The sequence below is a fragment of the Chrysochloris asiatica genome, unplaced genomic scaffold, assembly GCF_000296735.1.
Source record: "Chrysochloris asiatica unplaced genomic scaffold, ChrAsi1.0 scaffold00022, whole genome shotgun sequence".
NCBI lineage: Eukaryota > Metazoa > Chordata > Mammalia > Afrosoricida > Chrysochloridae > Chrysochloris > Chrysochloris asiatica.
Window position 1 is genome coordinate 10,355,529 of NW_006408540.1, and position 23,714 is coordinate 10,379,242.

The 23,714-nt window shown below is 37.4% G+C and overlaps 1 pseudogene; it reads left to right on the plus strand.

The window, feature by feature from the left end:
• The first annotated feature begins 20,320 nt into the window (after window positions 1-20,320).
• LOC102821751 lies at window positions 20,321-21,288 on the plus strand (annotated as a pseudogene).
• Window positions 21,289-23,714: the final 2,426 nt, after the last annotated feature.

Here is a 23,714-nt window from a genome sequence, read left to right on the forward strand (position 1 = left end):
ACGATGATGTGGACAGATGAAGTGGCTGGGGACTTTAGACCCAGAGAGGGAGAGGGGCTCTGTGCTGACAACTGGGGGTGGGGGGTAAGGCTTGAAGGGTATACTCTTTTGTTGGTTGATGATGCATGGAGGGGATTGTAACCATGGCAATGAAATGATATTAAATATGATGAATGTAAAGCTAATTAATGTTCTCCCATGTAAACTATCATATAATTCACAATAAAACATTTAAAAATATATATCTTACTGGTTCAGAATGTTCCTTGTGTCCTATGTAGTCTTTTAAAAATAAATTCCATTGATTTACAATTTTACAACTCAAAATTCCAATAGTTCTATTTTCTGCACTTTTTTCACCTACAGACGACAGTTCTATTAGTTCCAAACAAGAAAGAGAATGTTTTGTTTTTTTTTCCATCAGTCATACATAATGTTAAGCTCTTCTCTGTAGCTGAAGCTCATCAAATTCATTTTCTCTGTGTTGGTTAAGGCCCTATTGCCTTGTAAAGTTTGATCATATGTAAAATACTTTCATCATTTTACATGCTGTATTCTCCACCACAATCATAGTTGTGTTGCAGCAAAAAGTATGTACTCACATACAAATATTCTTTTGCAAATTCTCATGTATTTGTAAGTGTACTCCATGAATGAAGAGAAAAAAACACAGCCTTTGGTATGGGTTACACCTCACTGTAAAGAAAACAAAAATTCCCACATCTGGATAAAGAAATAACATCATGATAAATGAATAAAAGATTAAGGTTGTCAAAGACTTCATTTTGCTTGGATCCACCATCAACACTCATGGAACCAGTAGTCAAGAAATCAAGTGACATATTGCACTAGGCAAATCTGCCAGATAAGAACTCTTTAAAATGTTAAAAAGCAAAGATGTCAGTTTGAGGACTAAAGTGCACCCAAGTCATGGTATTTTCAATGGGCTCATATGAATGTGAAACTTAGACAAAGAATAAGGAAGACCATAGAAGAATTGATGTATTTAAGTATGGTGCTGAAGAATAATAAAGGTATCATAGACTGCTAGAAGTACAAAGAAATCTGTGTTGGAAGAAGAATGGTCAAAAGGCTTTTTAGAAGTCAAGATGGCCAGATTTTGTCTTTCATACTTCAGATATCTTTTCCTGGAGAAGGACATCGTGTTTGGTAAAGTGGAGAGGTAGCAAAAAAGAGGGTGGCCCACAGTGAGATGGATTGGCACAGTCTCAGCAATGGGCTCAAATGTAGCAGCAATTGTGAGGGTGGCACATTTTCAGGTGGTATTTCCTTCTGTTATATATACAGTCACTATGGATCGGAACAACTCAATGGCATCTAATAACAACAAACAACATAGTCCTACTTTTCCTCCCATACCTGTTCAGCCTGTGTATCTGTCCATGTATCTACATGCAGAACACTGTTGTTCCAAAGTTTTGTATATAACAGAGATTTTTCTTGAGTGGACATTTTCTCAGATAAAGCTGAGGGGTTAATCATGAGAACCAGAACATATCATAAGTGGCCATTTCACCCACATACTTGAACAGGGCCATCCAGGAAGGCTAAGGAAGAGACGCTGTTTTAGGGAAAAAGAACAAAAAACAACTGATGTCCAGCTCTCTTTTCCCATCACTGATGGGGTTCAGGCATTGGACTGTATGTTCAGATCATTAACAATGTCCTTGCTGGTGCTTGTTCATATCTTCAGTATAGATGCACACATATTTATTAATTTACTGTTCCTAAAGTCATATATATTCTTGACGACCGGCCATCAGGACATTTCACATGTGTCACAAACTCAGAATTTACAACACTGAACTCATCATTTTTCACATCCACCCACACAACCTGAATATTCTCCTGTATTCCCAGAAAGAACTGCTCATCAGGGAAAAATTTGAGACTTATCTTTCACTCCCCTCTCCTAAATAGTCCATACCAAATGAAAACAATCTCAAAATGATGCTTCATTTTCATTGTTACTTCCACAGTTGAGAAGACATTTGTGATATGCATTATTCCAATATTTGTTTTTTTTTTGTCTGCTTCCAGTTTTGAATATCTCCAGGGTGTTTAGAACACTGCGGCAAAACTGACCTCCAAAATGAAAACTTGATCTTATAACTCCTCTGCATAAAACATCTATAGTTCCTTATTACACTCAGGGTGAAAAAATACAAAAAACAGACAAACAATCTTGTTAGCATTATTATATTCTTCACATTTCTTATTAACATGACTCCTGTTTTATGACATAGTCCTTTCTCTTGACATTCTTATCCATATTAAATTACTTCTAACTGTGGTATCATGGGGGAGGGGAAGTTATACAGAGTAACTACAAAATGACTATAAAATCATTGTGAGAGTTTGCACAGAAATGTATTATTTTTTATAAATATGTTCCTGTTGTTAGTTATAATAACAAATATATATATGTTATCACAGTCGATTACATTTTGGGTTGCTTACCTCAAGTTGACCAGTTCAAATCCACCAGCTGCTCCACAAGAGAAAGATGAGTATTTCTGCTTTAGCAAATATTTACAGCCTCAGAAACCCTATACAGGATTGCAATGAGTCAGAACTGACTCAATGGCACACAGCAGCATATATATCCTGGTGTGACATTGTAGGATCAGCACTGGACATCAAACCACAAGATCAGCAGTTCAAACCCACCACTCAGGCACACACAAACACACATAAGGGTGAGTCAAAAATTACCCACACTCCTGCTGTAGAGTTAATATCAATCAACTTTTAGAAAAGTCAAATATATTATTTTTTGACATAATGTACTTGCTTTTGAATACGTTTTGTGCATGTGTCAACAAGTTTTCATATTCCCTGAATTAAAAATGTTTTAGACTGAGCTAGAAGCCATGAATGCACCACTGCTTTCATTGCTTCATCAGAAGTGAATCTGAGTTCTTCAAGTGTTGTTTTCAGGGAACCAATGACAAAGCCAAGATGGCTAGACTTCGTCTTTCATACTTTGGACATATTGTCAGGAGGGACCAGTTAGTGGAGAAGGATACCATGTTTCCAGGTAAAGTAGAAAGTCAGAGAAAAAGAGGAAGACTCCCAATGAAATGGAGTTGCACAGTGGCAGCATCAATGAGCTCAAACATAGCAACTATTGTGAAGCTGGCCGAGAATCGGCCAGTGTTTTATTCTGTTGTGCATAGGGTTGCTTTAAGTTGATACAAACTGGATGACACCTAACAACAACAAACAAGTGAAAGTCCCATGGAGCACAATCAGGACTAAAAGGATGCTTGAACACCTCAAAATGAAGGTTTCGCAGAGTGTCAACAAGGTGGGCAGAGATGTGTGGACGTGCATTGTCATGCAAAATCACTGCAGTCTTATGCATTTAACCAGATGTTTAGGCTTCAGCTCTTCAGTGAGCATCTCACTATAATGAGCACTGTTGATTGTTGAACTTTTTACTAATAGTGTTCCAATACTGGCCCTTGAGAATCCCAGAAAACTGTAAGCATCAATTTTCCAGCTGATGGTTGGCTTCTGAACTTTTCTGGGTCAGCGATTAAGGATGCTTTTATTCCATATTCTGCCATTTACTCTCAGGCTTGTAGTGATGAATCCATGTATTGTCAACAGTAATGATTTTTCTTTTTTTAAGAAATTTTACTTTCCTTTGAGTATCTGTCCAAACATCCAATCAATTCTGTTTATACTGTTCCATAAGTTGTTTTGGTAATCATCTTTCACAAACATTTCAAAAGCCAAGTCTATCATGGATTACTTCACAGGCAGAGCCATGGCTGATTTGTAAATGATTTTCCACATAATTCACTGTGACTTGTCTATTCAACAGAATCATTTCATGGGCATGCTCAATGTTATCATCAGCTGTGAATGTGGGCAGGTGTCTTAATATGATCAGAGTGCAGATGATTTTTAACTCACCCTTGTATGCATATATTGTTGTTTTAATGTACCTTTGATTCGATTCTGAACCATAGTGACCCTGTATAAGGATTTCCAAGGAGTGGCTGGTGAGTTTGAACCATTGACCTTGCAGTTCAAACCCATCTTGTCATTGATTGTTTATCGTCAAGCACCACATCAGGACTCTATTATATCCTCCATGTATGTTCAAATATGTTAAAACTTCTATCTGACTTTGCATCTTATATTATCTTTTGTTGTTATTTCTGTTAAGTTCTATTGAGTGCTTTCCTGTTCATAGTGACCCTGTGCAGTGTTTCGGAGGCGCAGTTGGTGAGCCTGAACTGCCGACCTTACACTTCAAACAGATCTTGCATTCTAGCGCATTAACCTACACCATACCACACCAGGACTTCCTTTTGGTTAATTGGTTATGTGCCCTGTAGTCTGTTCCTATACAAAGCTACCCTGTATAGGGTTTCTGAATCTGGACTTCTTAATAGGAGCAGAAAGTTTCATCTTTCTCTCCACAGCAGACCTCAAGGTCAGCAGTTAGAAACTACCAACTGTTCTGTGAGAGAAAGATGAAACTTTCTGCTCCTATAAAGACTTACAAATTCAGAAACCCTATACAGGGTAGCATTGTATAGGAACAGACTACAGGGTACATAACCAATTAACCTTGAGGTTAGCAGCCCAACTCATAACCACTCTTTTTTGTTGTTGTTGTTGTTGTCAGGTGCCATCAAGTCAGAACTGACTCATAGCGACCCCATGCACAGCAGAACGAAACAATGTCTGATCCTGGGCCAACCTCACTACTGCTGCCACACTTGAGTCCATCAATGATGCCACCTGGCCAATCCATCTTGTTGGGGGTCTTCCTCTTTTTCTCTGACCCTCCACCTTACCCAGCATGACATCCTTCTCCAGTGACTGTTCCCTCCAGACAGTATGTCCAAAGTATGAGAGACAAAGCTTAGCCATCTTGGCCTCCAAGGAGCACTCTGGCTCCACTTCTTCCAAAACAGATCTACTGGTTCTTTAGGCAGTCCATGGCACCTTTAGTATTCTCCTCCAACACCACAACTCAAAGGCATCAATTCTTCTACGATCTTCCTTATTCACTGTCCAGCTTTCGCATCCATATGAGCTTATTGAAAATACCATGGCTTTGGTCAGGTGCACCTTAGTCCTCAAGCTGACATCTCTGCTCTTCAATACTTTAAAAAGTTCCTGTGCAGCAGATTTGCCCAATGCATTACGCCATCTGATCTCTTGACTGCTGTTTCAGTGAGTGTTGATAGTTGATCCAAGAAGAATGAAGTCCTTAACAGCTTCAATCTTTTCTCCATTGTCTTTTTAGGCAAGCTAAAATGAAAATTCTTAGAAGTTAGAAATCCAATATCTAATATTTAGATAATAAAATACATCTGAGCTGTCATAGAGCACAGAGCCATTAAAGAGTTGATATATTCCAAGGACTTTATATCATTCTTATGAGAAACAGTGTTAAATAAATCATAAACATTATAAAAAGATTCTTTTCTGAAGTGATATTGATAATTATATTTTCTATTTCCCATTTTAAAAAATTCACCTTGTTTATACTAGATTAACAAAAGTTGAAAACCTGTTGTTAAACATATTCCTTCAGATAATCCTATAATTTCTACTGAAACTTTTCATGTTTCACATATGAGGCTGCTTAAAAAAATTCATCGAAAAATTTCATTATCTTTTAGTTCTATTTTTCCACAAACTTTCTGAAGTTCCTTTAAAGAGGTATATCAGTAATATGGTAAACTACCTGAGTATTTCCCTAGATCAGTGGATTGCATGAAATGCATTTTGTTGTTGAGAATGGAAAATTGTTGATATATTCAGGGATTAGCCCACAAAATCAATGTTACAGTATAATTGATAGTACACTTAGATTGCATTTCCTACATTAAGGATTTGGGTTTTAAATTGAACAGCAGTAGAATTAGCTTCAAACTGGGTGTTTCTCTCTCTATATATATATATATACAAATAAGGGACTATTAAATTTGGGGATTCTTAGATAATGTATAAATTTGAAGATAATTATAACATTTAGTCTACTTTTTTATCTCTTAAAATATGACTATTTGTAATATATTTTGAGTTATCAGGGAGTAAATTTTAAAACTGATTTCTCATCCAACTTTCAAGCAATTGATGTTCTATTCAGGCAGGTAGGATTATCTGTTTAAAAATGCATTAACTTTCATATAACCTCAATATGTTTACCAAAATTCATTTTAAATTTATATTAGCACTGTGAAAGCTTTGAAATTGCTGCCTAACAAATTATTCACAGAAGTATTCAAAATGGATCACTTCTGTTTTTCAGTTCCACAGGATTGTTACTAAAAATCTTATATTTAGTCTAATCTTTGATAAAATTCTTTATCAGCCAAGTAATAAATAATATGTAAAAGTACAATTTTAATAGAATTAAAATACAATTTTAACTTACTATACACAGTATGGGAAAGTTTGTCTTGAATGCTTTTAGTATTTTGTACATTATTGTAAACTTAATGGTTTCTAAACCACAATACATGAGTTTGCAATTTACAATACAGAGGACATCTTATCCATAAAAACAAATAATTTGTAGGCAATAGTCCCTTACATCCAAAGGTACAGTAGATACATCACTGTCTCTATTTTGAGGCACACAGTTAAATGCATGGTACCTTTTCTACCAACATTTTCAGTAAATAAATAATTGATTGAACTGTCACCATTGCTGTTGTTGTTAAGTGCCTTCTAGTTAGTTCTGACCCTTGCTGTTCAAACCAACTTTGCAGCCCAGCACATTTGCCCACAGTACCACACCAGGACTCCAATTATTTGAATGTTGTTGTTGTTAAGTGCCGTCGAGTCGCTTCTGACCCATAGCGATCCTGTACAGGGTTTCCGAGGCTATAAATATTTACGGGAGCAGAACGCTTCATCTGTCTCCCGTAGAGCGGCTGGTAGTTTCGAACTGCTGGCCTTAAGGTTCACAGCCCGATTCGTAACCACTATGCTACCAGAGCTCCTTAATTATTTGAATAGCAAGTGTAAAATATGTATACTAGTATCTTAGTTATCTAGTGCTGCTATAATAGAGATAACACAAATGGATGGCATTAGCAAACAGAAATTTATTTTCTCACAATTTAAGAGCTAGAAGTCTGAATTCTAAGTGCTGGATCTTGAAAAAGATCCTCATCTCTTTTAGTATCTGTAGGTCCAGAATTCCTTTGAGATATCCATGTGTCCTGGTATCAGTCTTGTGCTCAATGTAATGCATCATTTGGATTTCTTGACTGAAGTCTTTCTTAAGCATTGATTGTGGATCCAAGTAAAATATCATCCTAGACAACTTCAATCTTTTCTGTTTATCATAATGCTATACTATGATATAGTTGTGAGAATTTTTGTTTTCTTTAGAGTAAGCTGCAATCCAGACTGAAGGCTATGGTATGTGATCATTATCAGTAAATGATTCAAGTCCTCTATACTTTCAAAAAGTAAGGTTGTATCATCTGCATATCACAAGTTGTTAATGCGACTTCCTCCAGTCCTAATACCATGATTTTCTTTATATTGAACACTGTCTTGGTTTATTTGCTTAGCATGTAGATTAAATATATATGGTGAAATGATACAACCCTAATTGCCAAGCACACAATATCCCCTTGTTCTGTTTGAACAACTGTCTCTTGGTCTATGTACAGATTCCTGAATAGCACAATTAAGTGTTCTGGAATTCCCATTATTTGTGATGGTATCCATATTTTATTATGATCCACACAGTTGAATAGCCATTTGAATTGCAAGGTTGGTGGTTCAAGCTCACCAGCTGCTCCTTGGAAACCCTATACAGGGTCAGTATGGGTTGGGATCGACTTGACAGCACTTCACAACAACAACAACACAGTTGAATGTGTTTGCATAGTCAATACAAATAAAAGTGATGTCACCAACGATCCTTTCCACAGCACTCTGCTTCTCATCTGGGTTTGATAATGCATTGCAGTGGACATACAGAACTCAAACACCACACTCAGTTACAGTATTTATTAGGAAATTTAATAGGTTGCAATGCAGGATCAGAAAATGTTAACAGAGTTCATTATACTTGTGAAAACCTGAAAATCTGGCATGGGTATAAAATAATGCATCCTAAAGCATCAAGGAAGAAGAGTCAAGAGTAATATCAGAATTGCTGAGGGCACAGTTCTTCCAGTCAGGAAATCTCTCCTTAGACATACCCACCGGCAGACCTCTCTCTGCCCAGACAAATTAGAAAGCTCTTTTAAGGCTGCCGATAAATGCCCAAAGGACACATCATTCCACCATGAAGCTCAGCCCAAAGGCCCAGTTGTTTTAGCTTACTGGGTCAGCAAATTTAGCTCTCCCAATTTAGTGCCTAGAGGCAACCCACTCTAAAAGCAAGTCCCTTGCCTAGTCACTCAGTTTCACTGGCTGCACGGACTGGGAAGCTCACTGCTCTATCTTCTGTGCTCTGGTTCTTGGTTCTGCTGCTGCTGGTCCTCTGTCACTCCTCTGTTATCACAGCTTACTTTCCATGGGTTGAGGAGGTCCAATGTGCAAGGATCTCTAGGCCCAAAGGATGGGCTCCATTTCTGACTCTTCTTTAATGGTACATCCCTCCTGCTAACCACATTAGAGTTTAAAATTTTTACAATTATAATGAACTCTGTTAATATCCACAGCTGAATACTGTCATCAAATCAGTATGTTTCCACTGTCCCTCACCCAGATCTATCAGGAAAGGAGTCATTTGGTGGGAGCCCTGATGAAACGTTGTAGCATAAGCACAGAACCACCTCAAGGTCAACAGTTCAAACTCACCAGCTGCTGCTCACAAATCCTATACAAGGTCACTATGAGTCCAACCAACTTGATGGCCTGAACCCACTCCATGGCACTTAACAACAGCAGCAAAGACTAAGGCCAGAAGACACATATTAGATAATCCACTAAACCACAATCAGTAAAACACAAATAAACATCTTTCTCTAGAGTTCTGGTATGGCACTGTAGGATACACACTGTGATGCTAACCTCAAGGTCAATGGTTCAAACACACTACCACTCCTGGGAATCCTATACTGAATCACTGTGAGTTGGAACTGACTCAATGGCACTTAATAGTAACAACAAACATCTTTCTGGTATTTTCTGTTCTCAGACAAAATCCATCTGACATCAGCAATGTTATCCTTCAGCCTCTTTCTGAATCAGCTTGAATTTCTGAAAGTTCTCTGTTGATGTACTGCTGCAACACTCTTTGAATTATTTTCAGTGAAACTTTACTTGCTTATGATATTAATGATACTGTTACATATCTGCATTTGTTGCATCACCTGGTTTTGAAATGGGCATAAATATGATTCTCTTCCTGTTGGTTGGCAAAGTAGCTGTCTTGCAAATTTCTTGGCATAGACTAGTGAGTGCTTCTAGTGCTGCATCAGTTTGTGGAAACATCTCAATTGGTATTCTGTCAATTTCTTGAATCTTGTTTTTCGCTAATGCTTTTAGTTCAGGTTACAATTCTTCCTTCAAAATCATCAGTTCTTGATCATATATTTCTTTCTGTAATGGCTGAATGTATACCAGTTTCCTTTCATCTTGCATTATTTGCACTTAGAATCATTCAATATTGCCAGGTGAGACTTGAATATTTTCTTTAGTTCTTCCCACTTGAGAAATGCTATGTGTGTTCTTCGCTTCTGGTTTTCTATCTTGAGGTCTTTGCATATTTACTTATAATACTTTCTTTTGTATTTTCAAACTGCCCTTTGAAATTTTCTGTTCCTCTGGGTGGAAACCAACAACCTTAGGTTAGCAGTTGAATATATTAACCATTTTAGCCACCCAGGGATTCTAACATTTATCAAGCTGTAACTAAGGAGACTTGGTAACATAATGGGTTATGCATTGAGCTGGTGCCAACAAAGTTAGCAGTTAAAATACACTCATAGCTCCATGGGAGAAAGATGGGATTTTCTGCTCCCATAAAGACTTACAGCATCAGAAACCCTATACAGCATCTCTATGAGGTGGAACCAACTTGTTGACACGCAGACAGTCATTCAGCAACTCCGTGAACTTGGTTCCCAGAAACAAATAAGTCCTGTGAGGGAGAGTAACTCAACTTGATTCCATCAAGCCCATGCCTACAGCAGTAGCTGGAATAGAGTTGGCACTCAGTATTATTCATTGAATGTATCAATTTATATTCAAATGCCATAAAAGTTAATGCTTCTGCGTATCTCCAATTCCTAAGTATTGCTATAATTTAAGTTTTCCTCTGGGAAATCACCGTAAACCAAGAAAGCAAACCTACTGCTGTAGAGTTGATTCCAATAAATTAAGATCAATTAGGACAGAAGAGAACTGTCCCATAGGCTGTAAATCTCTAGGGAAACAAATTGTCACATCTTTTTTTCCCATGGAACTGGTGGTTTCCAAATGTTGATCTTTCAGTTTGCAGCCAAGAGCTTTGACCACTGTGCTACCCTGCTCAGTGAAATTTCTGGTTCTCTCAATGTTTTGAGTTATATCTTGGGACAAGGAAGGGAAGACAATGATGAAAATACAAATATAAGGTAATGTGAAGAATAATCAAGAACTGATAAAACAGTTACCTCAAGCAGACAAGCAAACCTGTCTAGCATTCAGTAGGAACATGTAAGGGTTTATCAATACTCACAGAGAGAGAGAAAAAAAGATATTGATCAAGGAGAGAGAAAAGTGAAGTGAATTTAAAAACAAGCAGATGTTTAGATTTCTGAGAAAATGTTTGGGGGGCAGATGCATCTTATTTTATTTTTGTAGCATGTAAAGAAATAAAATATTCATGAAAAATAATTGGAAAAATAATATTTTAAATAACACAATTTTTTAGCTTTTGTAGACAGGAATGCTATTTCAATGTGTGTCAGTGGGTTAAGTGTAACACAACTATAGCCTTAAGTAGAAAACATTTAACATAGTGTAATCCTCAACTAATCCCCAACCATTTTCTAAATTAGATGGAAAGGAATTTGTATCTAAGGACAAGAGAAAGGACAAACAGTGTGTCTAGCAGAGAGTGGACAAATATCACTAATGACCAGAAGGCAAGCACTGTGCTTTATTCATACCAAGCAGAATGAAAAATCAATTCAACATTTCACCAGAAAGTAAAGGGCCTTTTCTCATGCAGCAGAAAAGTAATCAGAAATGTGGGTTCCCAGGAGCATTTGGCTTCACAGGTCTATAGAATGTGCAAACAATTGTAAAATGTGGAGGGAGACTAGAATTGAGAAAATTATAAAAGAAGGGGAAAGAGTAAAATGCACATCACAGAAGGGGGCATATGCTGATTGCTAAAATTTACCCCAAGTAATTGCAGTATTAACACAATACATTTGAAATTTCAAAACTTCAAATGATTTTGTTGAGAAAGAAAATAGCAACTATTTTCTCTTAAACTAATTGAGAGAAGAAGGCCAAAAGAAATATAATACTGGTAACTGGACATAGACTCAGAGGGTACTGAAGACTGAAGGAAATTTAGAGGTGAATACTAAGAAGTAGACTAAGAGTTAAGAGAGGTTTTGTTTTGTTGGTTTGCTGTTGTTTTGATTTGCTTTTTGCAATCTAAGCTCAATCAGAAACTAGCTATGGGCCCAATTCATTTGGGACCAGAAATATTGAGGGCCATTTTGGAAAACATAATCAAGCACATGTAAATTTCACATATTTTGTGTCATATAATCCTCATAATAAATTATGAAAGTCATTATTATCTTCATATTACAAATTAGGAAAGCACAGAGAAGTCAAGTCACAGTGCAAAGTAGAAAGTGTCAATCTCAGGAAAAATCCCAGTTCATCTGGAGCTTAGACATTTAATCACAGCTCAATGCTTGCACTCCTGATGTGACCCTGTAGCATCAGCACTGGACTGTGGATCACAAGGTCTGCAGTTCAACCCACCAGTTCTCCTCGGAAACTTTATACAGTGTCACCATTAGTGACACTGTATAAAGTGACACTCGACAACATGTAACAACAACAATGCTGCCTGATCAATCACCTGGAGGGCCTGAATGGTGCAAACTGCTGAAAATTGAAAGGTTGGGGGTTCAAGTTCACCTGGATGAATCTGAAAAATTAACTACTGAAAACTCTATGGAGCACAGTTCTACTCTGATGCATACAAGATCACCAGACACTGGAATGGACTAGATGGCTACTGGGTAGCCACTTAGAAGCACTGTTCTTTGGATGAATGAATTATTTTTTCTAAGTTTCTTTCCATGCGCCTATAAAATAAAGATAATAATACCTACTGCTTAGTCTGGCCAGCAATAACTGACTAGTAAATTATAGATGTTGATGTTTTTTTATTTTCAAAAGCACCCTATTGTTTGTTTTTAAACTTTTAAGAAATCTGCTTTAAATCCCATTTCTGTAATAGAGCTTAACTGTCATAAACACCACTTATACATTATAAATCCTCTTTCAAAAGGTTGAGAAGCTTTTGCAAGAGTTCATTTAGTTACATATTGCCGAATGGGAAGCACTCTGAAATCTAGAACCTATTATGATTTCAGGTAGGCGGCTTCTTAGTTTTCTTTCCAGTTAAGAAGAACTCTAAAATGCTGTAACAATAAATCTGGTTGGGCATAACCAGATTTTCTTCTCAATTTGTAAGCTGTATAAGTGAATTCTGGGAAATACCAGGACATCAGACTTCAGAATAAAACTTTTAAGAAAAAAAACATTTTTTCAATTTTCAGATGTAAAATAACTGTTCTTCATATCTGGAAAGATTTTTTTAATGGTTCTCAACCATGCACTATGGACAGGGAAGCTGACTACATGGAGTCCATCAACAGGCTTTTGTTCTCCTGTCCTGGTTGTACTGAAATATACACTGATAGCACCCATGAGAACTAGGAAGATGAGAGTGAAGTCCTGCTTTTGTTTTCCTGGCTGCCTACTTGGCTGGTCTGTAGATTGACTGCAATCCATTTAGCAAAACTACTCGGCATCTGTCAAGAGGCCCTCTTCATGCTATGACCCTCTTGGTATTTTAGTAATTTCTCTCTTTCCTTGCATCTTCATTCCTAGCAGTGGTATTCACTCTTACTAACAGTAGTGAAACTTCACTATCCTCTGTTGGGTATGAGCATGACTAAAATATAGATTTCAATGTAATTAGAGGCACAGACATAATGAGAGAGAGAGAAAAAAAATCTTATGTAACATATGAAATCCTGGTGTGGCACTATAGGATAAACACTGGACTGCTAGCCTCAAGGTCAATAGCTCAAACCCATCAATCACTTCTGAGAAACCATTTACAGGGTCACTATAAGTTACAATCTATTCAATGGTACTTAATAACAACATTATGGTATAGATGAATTCTTTCTGCAAAAAGTATAGGTGGCATGTTTAAGCATGTACCTACTAATGCACTATATAGTGGTCTGAACCCACAGTTACTCGTTGGGAGAAAGACCTAGAGACCTGTCCCTATAAATATTATAGTTTACAAATACAGACAGTGCTGTTTACCACCACTCATCTGTCAATTTTTCATACTTTGGTGACTTATGTGTGGCTATGATTCTGGAAGCTATGCCATATTTATTTCAAATACCAGCAGGGTCACTCATGGTGGACAGGTTTCAGCTGAGCTTCCACATAAAGACAGACTAGAAAGAAGGGGAAATGAACTTCTTGTGAATATTTAGTCACTGAAAACAGTGGAGCACTGTCAGCACCAGATTACTGAATACTGAAACATGATGAAGAGCCCCAGAACATTGTCAGATATAGTGCTGGAATATGAACAAATCAGGTTGGAAGGCACTCAAAATGTGAAAGTGGAACAGCTGCCTCCACAAAGTAGAGTTGACTATGGTGACTAGAATGGAGTGAAGCCAGCAGAATCTCCATTTGCTGATGAGGCACAACTCAAAATGAAGACAAACATCTGTAAACATCCATTAATAATTGGAACATGGAATGTATGAAGTATGAATCTAGGAAAATTAGAAGTTGTCAAAAATGAAATGGAATGCATAAAGATCAATATCCTAGGCAATAGTGATCTGAAATGGACTGGTATTGGCCACATTGAATCTGACAATAACACAGTTTACTATGATAGGAATGACATATTAAAGAGGAATGTTGTCACATTCATCATCAAAAGAACATATCAATATCTATCATGAGGTACAATACTGTCTGTGATAGAATAATTTCCATATGACTACAAGTATGACCATTTAATACCACTATTATTCAAATTTGCACACCAAAAACTAAGGCCAGTGATGATGAAATTGAAGAATTCTACCAATTTCTTCAGTCTGAAATTGATCAAACTGGCTATCAGGTATATTGATGATCACTGGTGATTGGAATGCAAAGGTTGGAAACAAAGAGATAGAATCAGAGGTACAAAAATATGGTTTTGGTGATAGAAATTATGCTGGAGAGCTCACAACAGAATTCTACAAAACTAATGATTTGTTTATTTCAAATATCTTTTCTAACCAACATAAAAGATGGACACATGGACCTCACCCAATGGAATACACAAAAATCATATTGACTACATCTATGGAAAGAGACAATGGAAAAGATCCATATAATGAGCCAAAACAAGACCAGGGACAGATGATGGAACAGACCATCAATTATTCATATACAAATTCAGGCTGAAGCTGAAAAAAAGTCCACGAGAGCCAAAATATGACCTTGAATATATCCCATCTGAATTTAGAGATCATCGGAAGAACTGATTTGATGGATTAGACACTAAAGACCAAAAACCAGATGAGTTATGGGATGACATAAAGAACATCATTCATGAAGAAAGCAAAAGGTCATTGAGAAGACAAGAAAGAAGGAATAGACCAAAATGGATGTCAGAAGAGACTCTGAAGCTTACTCTACAGAAAAGAGATGCTAAAGCAAATGGAAGAAGTAGGGTGATACAAGAAATGAAAAGAAAATTTCAAAGGTCAGCTCAAGAAGACAAAGTAGAATATTATAATAAAATATGCAAAGACCTGGAGTTAGAAAACCAGAAGTGAAGAACATGCTCAGCAATTCTCAAGCTGAGGGAAATAAGGAAAAATTTAAACATCGACTTGCAGTATCAAAGGATTCTATGGGGGAAATACTAAATGATGCTGAAAGTATCAAAAGAAGATGAAAGGAATACATAGTCATTGTACCAAAAAAAAAAAAAAAGAAAAAGGTTGATGTTCACCTATTTCAGAGGTAGCATATGATACTGAAGGAAGAAGTCCAAGCTCCACTGAAGTCATTGGCAAAGAACAAAGCACAGGGAATTGATGGAATACTAATTGAAATCTTTCAACAAAATGATGTGGCCATGGAGGCACTCACGCACATATGCCAAGAAATTTGGAGGACAACTACTTGGCCAACTGACTGGAAGAGATCTGTATTCGTGCCCATTCCAAATATAAGTGTCCCCATGGAATGCAGAAACCATCACACAATATAATTGATATCTCATGCAAGTACAGTTTTACTAAAGATAATGCAATAATGGCGACAATCATACATTGACAGAGAACTTCCAGAGGTTCAAGCCAGATTCAGAAGAGGCTGTGGAATGAGGGATATCATTGCCGATATCAGATGAATCTTAGCTGAAAGCAGAGAATATTAGATGTTTACCTGTGCTTTACTGACTACACAAAGGCTTTCAATTGTGTGAATCCTCACAAGCTATGGATAACATTGAGAATTATGAGTATTCTGGAAACATTTAATTGTGTTCATGAGCAACCTGTACATAGACCAAGAGGCAGGTGTTTAAACAGAACAAGGGAACACTGAATGGTCTAAAATTAGGCAAGATGTGTGTCAGGGTTGTATTCTTTCACCATACTTATTAAATCTTTATACTGAACAAATAACCTAAGAAGCTGGATTGTATGAAGAAAAATGTGGCATCAGGATTGGAGGAAGATTCATTAACAACCTGCCCTATGCAGGTGACACAACCTTGTTTGCTTAAAGCAAAGAGGACTTAAAAATTTTACTGATGAAGATCAATAACCAAAGCCTTCAATATGGGTTGCATCTCAATATAAAGAAAACAAAAACCCTCACCACTGGACCAATTAACAACATCCACATAAATGGAGAAAAGATTGAAATTGTCAAAGACTTCATTTTGCTTATATTAACCATAAACATGCATGGAAGCAGTAGTCAAGAAATCAAGTGACATATTGCATTGGGCAAATCTGCTGCACAAAACCTCTTTAAGATGCTGAACAGAAAAGATGTCAGTTTGAGAACTAAAGTGTGCCTGTCCCAAGGCATGGTATTTTCAACCGGATATACAGGTGAAAGGTAGATTATAAATAAGGAAGACCATAGAAGAATTGATTCGTTTGAGTTACGGTGTTGGAGTAGAATATTGGAAGTGCCACTGACTGCCAAAAGAACAAACAGATCTGTGTTTAAAGAAGTAGAGCCAGACAGCACCTTGGAAGCCAAATGGCCAGACTTCATCTCTCATACTTTGGACATATTGTCAGGAAGGACCAGTCACTGGAAAAGGATATCATGTTCTGTAAAGTGGAGGATCAGAGTAAAAGAGGAAGACCACCAGCGATTTGGATTAGCACAGTGGCAGAATCAATGGGCTCAAACGTAACAACTATCCTGGGTTGGCCAGGGACTGGCCAGTGTTTCATTCTGCTCTGTATAGGGTCACTATGAGTCAGTACCAACTTGATGGCACCTAATAACAATAATGGCACAGTTCAAGGTAATGTGCTGGCTTCATATGATAAACACTGGACTGAAAACCACGGGTCCATGGTTTAAAACTGCCAGCCACTCTGTGGAAGAAAGTTGAGGCTTTCTGCTTTCATGAGTATTTAGAGCTTCTGAAACCATATACAGGGTTAGTGTGAGTCAGAACCGATTTCATGTCACTAATCAACAACAATGTCTCAGGTCAACTGTGTCACAGGGATTCACTATGAGTCAAATTTGACTTGATGATCTGTCAAAATCAACTCAACAACATCACACATGGGGAATATATGAAGAATTTTGGTTGTCAGTGGTTTTTAACTCAGTATTAAAGTGTATGTAGCATTTTAAAAGCATGTAAAACAGTTGATTGCCTATCTTAAAGTCTAATAACGTTACATAGAGAAATATAAAACTAGATAAAATTAGTATTATGATTTTAACAATTTTGTCAGAAAAGAATTCTGGTCAGCAGAGGCACTAGAAAGGACAAGAAATGGACATGCTGTTAAAAAGGAGAAGGTAGTGACAAGACAGAGAAATTAATTTGGGAATTTTGTGACAAAAACAGCTGGGATGGAACAGTGACAGTTCATCATAGAATTCTCGCCCACCATACAGGTACCCAACCATATTTAGAGCATATTGCAAGTTCAGTTCCAGACTACCATAATAGAACAAACATTGCAATAAAGGGAGTCCAAAGAAGCCTTTCATTTTCCAATGCATATAAAAGTCGTGTTCACACAATACCCTACTTTATTAAGTGTGCAATAGCTTATGAAAAAGTTTGAAATATTATGTATTGTGGCTATTACTAAAGTATGACAGAGACATGATATAAACACATGCTGTTGAAAAATGACACTGATGGACACAGGATTGCTTGACACAGGATTGTCACAAATCTTTAATTTGTGAAAAACACACTATCTCTGAAGAGCAATAAAATGAAGTACCATAAAAGGTCAGTGTATGCGCATATATATCACTTAAGTACTCTAAATGCTTCATTTAAAATTTTTTGTTTATTGGAATTAATTTGCAAATAAGGATTCGAGTCCTGGAGTGGCACTATAAGCGATGCATTCTGCCTCAAGGTCGGTCTGAACCACAAGGTCTGCAGTTCAAACTCACCAGGTGCTCCTCAGAAACCCTATGCAGGATCATCCTGAGTTGGAACAAACTCAGTGGCACTTAGCAACAATAACAAAGATTTTATTAATTCCTTTACGACATGTTAAGTTTCTTCATAAATTTGGATTTTTGCTTTATAGAATCGTCTTAGACATGATATTTTGATCTTTAATTTTCCCATTTCTTTTGAGCTTTTCTATTTAGTGACTTTGTGGTTGTTCCCTAGAGCCACCTGTCCAGGATCAGTTTATACATTGGTTACTAGGATTTCTGATCCACAGACACTGGGATGTTTCAGATAGTCTATCACAGAAGTACTTGATGGGAGACTTTCATTTCTCTAAGTATACAGCTTTAGATAAACTATAGTGGTGGTAGAGTCCTGGTGTGGCCCTGTGGGTTAAAACGCCAGATTGCAAAGCTGCTTGACCTACAAGATAGGCAGTTCAAGCTCACCAGCTACTCCTTGGAAGCCCCATACAGGGTCATCATGGGTAAGAACCGTCTCGATGGCACTTAACAACAACAACAACATGGTGGTAGTGGTTATGTGCCGTGGAGTTGTTTCTGACTCTCAGCAACCCTGCTAGGATTTTCAGGCTATAAATCTTTACTGAAGCAGAAAGTTTCATCATTCTCCTATAGAGCAACTGCTAGACTCGAACTACTGATCTTTTGGTTAGCAGCCCATTTCGTAATCCACTATGTTAGGCAAAAGTTAACAGCACCATCTTTCACTTTTCTGTCATGAATGCAGAGTCCCACCACAGCAAAAATCCTGGCTTTAGTTCACCATCTTATATGGGAAGGAAAGCATATGCATTCCAAGCTGGCTCTGCCTTCTTCTAACTTTAATATCAATAGACTTTTCACATCAACTCTGCTCAGTCTTCTGTGTTTCAGTTTAATTTCTAGCCCATTGAAATATTTATAATTTATTGAGTACAATTATTTAATTATCACTCTTTGTAGTGTTAGTGAATAAAGACAAGAGGGCCTGTTGTTCAAATTATTTAATAACAGCACCATCTTGATTATAATTCATCCCTAATTGCATTTTATTAACATATTTATAAAATAAATATGATAATAAAAGCATGTCAATTCATTATTTATGTTACCATAGATGCAAAGCCGAGTTGAAATACAGATGACAGAATAGCTAAGCCTACTTAGAATAATTAAGAAATGTTTAAGAAAAGAGAGTTTGGTTTGAAGAATATATAGAAATCTGGCTTTTGAATAAACATGAGTAGTGCTCCTAAGAAAAGAACACTTAGAGGAACAGAGTTGTGAGAAGTTACTATTGATTCAGAGAATTCTAAGTAGGTCAGTTTAGTTAAATAGAAAACTATCAGGATGCGACATCCATCAGGAATGTTTTGGCTATGTTGTTGTTAGGTGCCACTGAGTCAGTACCAACTCATAGCAACCTTATGCACAGCAAAACGAAACACTGCCCGATCCTGGGCCAACCTCACTACTGTTGCCACATTTGAGTCCATCGATGCTGCCACTTGGCCAATCCATCTTGTTGGGGATCTTCCCCTTTTTCTCTGACCCTCCACCTTACCAAACATGATATCCTTCTCCAGCAACTGATCCCTCCTGACAATATACCTGAAGTATAAGAGACAAAGTTTGGCCATCTTGGCCTCCAAGGAGCACTCTGGCTGCACTTCTTCCAAAATGGATCTATTGGTTCTTTTGGCAGCCCATGACACTTTCAATATTCTCCTCCAACACCATAATCCAAAAGCATCAATTCTTCTACAGTCCTTTCTTATTCACTGTCCAGCTTTTGCATGCATATGAGGTTATTGAAAATACTAAGGTAGGTCAGGCACACCTTAGTCCTCAAGCTGGCATCTTTGCTCTTCAACAATTTAAAAAGGTCTTGTGCAGCAGATTTGCCTAATGCAATACATTATTTGATTCTTGACTGCTGCTTCTATGAGTGTTGGCTATTGAAAGCAGAAAATCAACTCACATTATCTGAAAAGAGCAAACAAATGAAAAACTGAAAATGCATTAATTCATGAATCTTAAAGAGTCAGGAGCTGACATATTCCAGGCATACTCAATCATGTCACCCATGGTGGATAGGTTTCAGTGTAGCTTCCAGACTAAGATATTATAGGAAGATAGAGAGGCAGACTTCTTCTGAATGGATTAGTCAGTGAAAACCTTATGAATAGCAGCAGAACATTTAACTTATGAATAGTACTGGAAGATGGAAACATCATGAATAGCACCAGAATTTTGTCAGATATAGTGTCAGAAGATGAGCCCCTCAGATTGGAAGGCACTAAAAATATGACTGGGGCTTTCTGCTTGGGGATGGTGCAGAGGAAGCATTGTTAGTCTTTTTTTTTTTTTTTTAACTGACATCATGTCTAAGTCAGAGTCTCCTGAAGAGCCCAAACAGCTGCAGAAAATCTTCTTAAGAAGCTTGAGCTTTGGAACAACAGATGAGAACCTGAGGAGCCATTTTGACCAATGGGGAATGCTCACGGACTGTGTGATGATGAGAGATCCAAACACCAATTTCTCCAAAGGCTTTATGTTTGTTACTTACTCTAATGTGGAGGAGGTGGATGAGCAATGAATGAAAGGCCACACAAGGTGGATGGAAGAGTGGTGGAACCAAAGAGGGCCGTTTCATGAGAAGACTCTCAAAGACCAGGTGCCCACTTAACTGTGAAAAAAAAAAATTTTGTTAGTGGCATTATAGAAGACACTGAAGAGCATCACCTAAGAGATTATTTTGAGCAGTATAGGAAGATTGAAGTGATTGAAATCATGACAGACCGAGGCAGTGGCATGAAGAGGGGCTTTGCTTTTATAGCCTTTGATGGCCATGACTCTGTCGATAAGATTGTTATCCAGAAGGACCATACTGTGAATGGCCACAACTGTGAAGTATGGAAAGCCCTGTCAAAGCAAGAGATGGCCAGTACCTCCTCTAGTCAAAGAGGTCAAAGTGGTTCTGGAAACTTCGGTGGTGGTCATGAAGTTGGTTTTGGTTGGAATGACAACTTTGATTGTGGCAGAAACTTCAGTAGACGAGGTGGCTTTGGTGGCAGCCGTGGTGGTGGTGATGGTGGATAGGGAGACAGTGAGGATGGTTAGAATGAATGTGGTAATGATGGAAGCAGTTTTGGAGGTGGTGGAAGCTACAGTGATTTTGGCAACTACAACAGTCAATCTTCAAATTTTGGACCCGTGAAGGGGGGATATTTTGGAGTCAGAAGCTCTGGCCCTTATGGTGGTGGTCAATATTCTGCCAAACCATGAAACCAAGGTGGCTATGGTGGTTCAAGCAGCAGCAGTAGCTATGGGAATGGCAGAAGGTTTTAATGAATGCCAGGAAACAAAGTTTAGCACGAGAGGAGAGCCAGAGAAGTGACAGGGAAGCTACAGGTTACAACAGATTTATGAACTCAGCCAAGCACAGTGGTGGCAGGGCCTAGCTGCTACAAAGAAGACAACTTTTAGACAATACTCATGTGTATGGGCAAAAGAAACCCTCAAGGATTGTATTTGTGACTAATTGTATAGCAGGTTATTTTAGTTTCTGTTCTGTGGAAAGTGTGAAGCATTCCAACAAATGGTTTAAAAGTAGATTTTTCTCCCTGTACCCATGCTGTTGATAGCTAAATGTAATAGTCTCATCATGACGCTGAATAAATATCTTTTTTAATATGCTGTGTAAAGTTAATCTACTCTGAAGCCATCTGATAAACTACCTCACAATTTGAAGTTTAGAATTCCTTCAGGGTGATGCCAGATTCCATTCAATTTACTTACATAACCTTAGAGGAGGACTGCTTGGGGGCAAAGAAGCCATTTTCAGAAACCATATGTAGTTGAACTGACAGTTACTACGTTAAGAACCTAGAATTCACCATTAAATGGTCACCCAAGCAGATAAACAATTTTTTGCTTATAAAAATGATTGTTGGCACATTTTATGCACTACATCTAATTTGAATTAAGGGTACCAGATAAAATTATAGGTGGAATTGAAATTTATGTGTCATCCATGATCATGTGTATTCAATACGAAGATTTAATTTCTTGGAAAAAAAATAAGATTGGAGAAGAGCAGTCTCCTCAATGTAGAATTGTCCATGATGACAGGAATTGTGTAAAGCTTTCAGGAACTTTATTTGCTGGTGGCGTACAACTCAAAATAAGGAGAAACAACTGTAAACATCCATTAACAATCAGAACATGCAATGTAAGAAGTATGAATCTAGGAATAGTGTAAGTTGTCAAAAATGAAACAAATGCATAAATTTCAATATCCTAAGCATATGTGAGCTGGTATTAGCCATTTGGAATCAGATAATCTCATGGTTGACTAATAAATTAAAAGAGAATGGGGTCACATTCATTGTCAAAAAAAAAAGAAAAAAATTAAAGATTTGTCTTGACATACAACACTGTCTGTGAGAGGGTAATATCCATATCTATAGGAGGAAGACTAGTTAATACCATGATTATTCAAATTTATGCACCAATGTCCAGAACCAGCAATGATGAAATGGAAGAAATCTACTAATTTCTTCAGTCTGAAAGTGATCAAATATGCAATTAATATGTATTAATTACTACTGGTGACTGGAAAGTGAAGTATAGAAACAAAGAGGAAGGATTAGTAGTTGGAAAATATATCCTTGGAGGCAGAAATTATTCTATAGATCGCATGAAAGAATTTTGCAAGAGCAATGACTTATTCATTGCAAATACTTTTTAAAAACATAGTAGGCAATTATACACAGGAACCTAACTAGATGGAATATGCAGAAATCAAATTAGTCAATTTGCCAATTCCTTCAATGAACTTTGAACTTCCTCCCTAAGTATCATTGGATCTTGAACATATGCTACCTCTTGAAATGGTTGAACATTAAACATTTCCTTTTGGTATAGTGACTCTGTGTATTCCTTCCATCTTCTCTTGATGCTTTCTGCATTATTCAGTAATTTGGCCAGAGAATCTTTCAATAACAAAACTCAGGGTTTGAATTTTTCCTTCAGTTCCCCCAGCTTGAGAAATGCTGAGTGGGTTCATCCTTTTTGGTTTTCTGATTCCAGATCATTGCACATTTTATTATAATATTTGGCTTTATCTTCTCTAGCTGATATTTGAAATTTTCTGTTCAGCTCTTGGACCTCCTTATTTCTTCCATTTGCTTTAGCATCTCTATGCTGGAGAGCAAGTTTCAGAGTCTCTTCTGACACCCATTTTGACCTTTCCCTTCTTTCTTGTTGTCTTAATGACTTTTTGCTTTCTTCACGTATGATGTTTTTGATGTAGCCAGAGTGCTCCTTAGAGGCCAAGATGGCCAAACTTCGTCTCTCATACTTTGGACATATTGTCAGGAGGGAACAGTCGCTAGAGAAGGATATCATGCTTGGTAAGATGGAGGGTCAGAGAAAAAGAGGAAGACCCCCAACGAGATGGATTGGCCATGTGGCAGTATCAATGGACTCAAGTGTGGCAACAGTAGTGAGGTTGGTCCAGGATTGGACATTTTTTCGTTCTGCTGTGCATAAGGTTGCTATGAGTCGATGCTGACTCGATAGCACCTAACAACAACAAGGGAATGACTGAATGCAGATTGAAAATCGTCAACCAACTTATGCAACACTGAAGGTACTAACTCATCTATTACAGTAAATTTGCAACCTAGCCAACCTATAGGAAGAGATCCATATTTGTGCTTATTCCAAAGAGTCGTGGCATAATGGAATTAGGAAATAATCCAACAGTATCA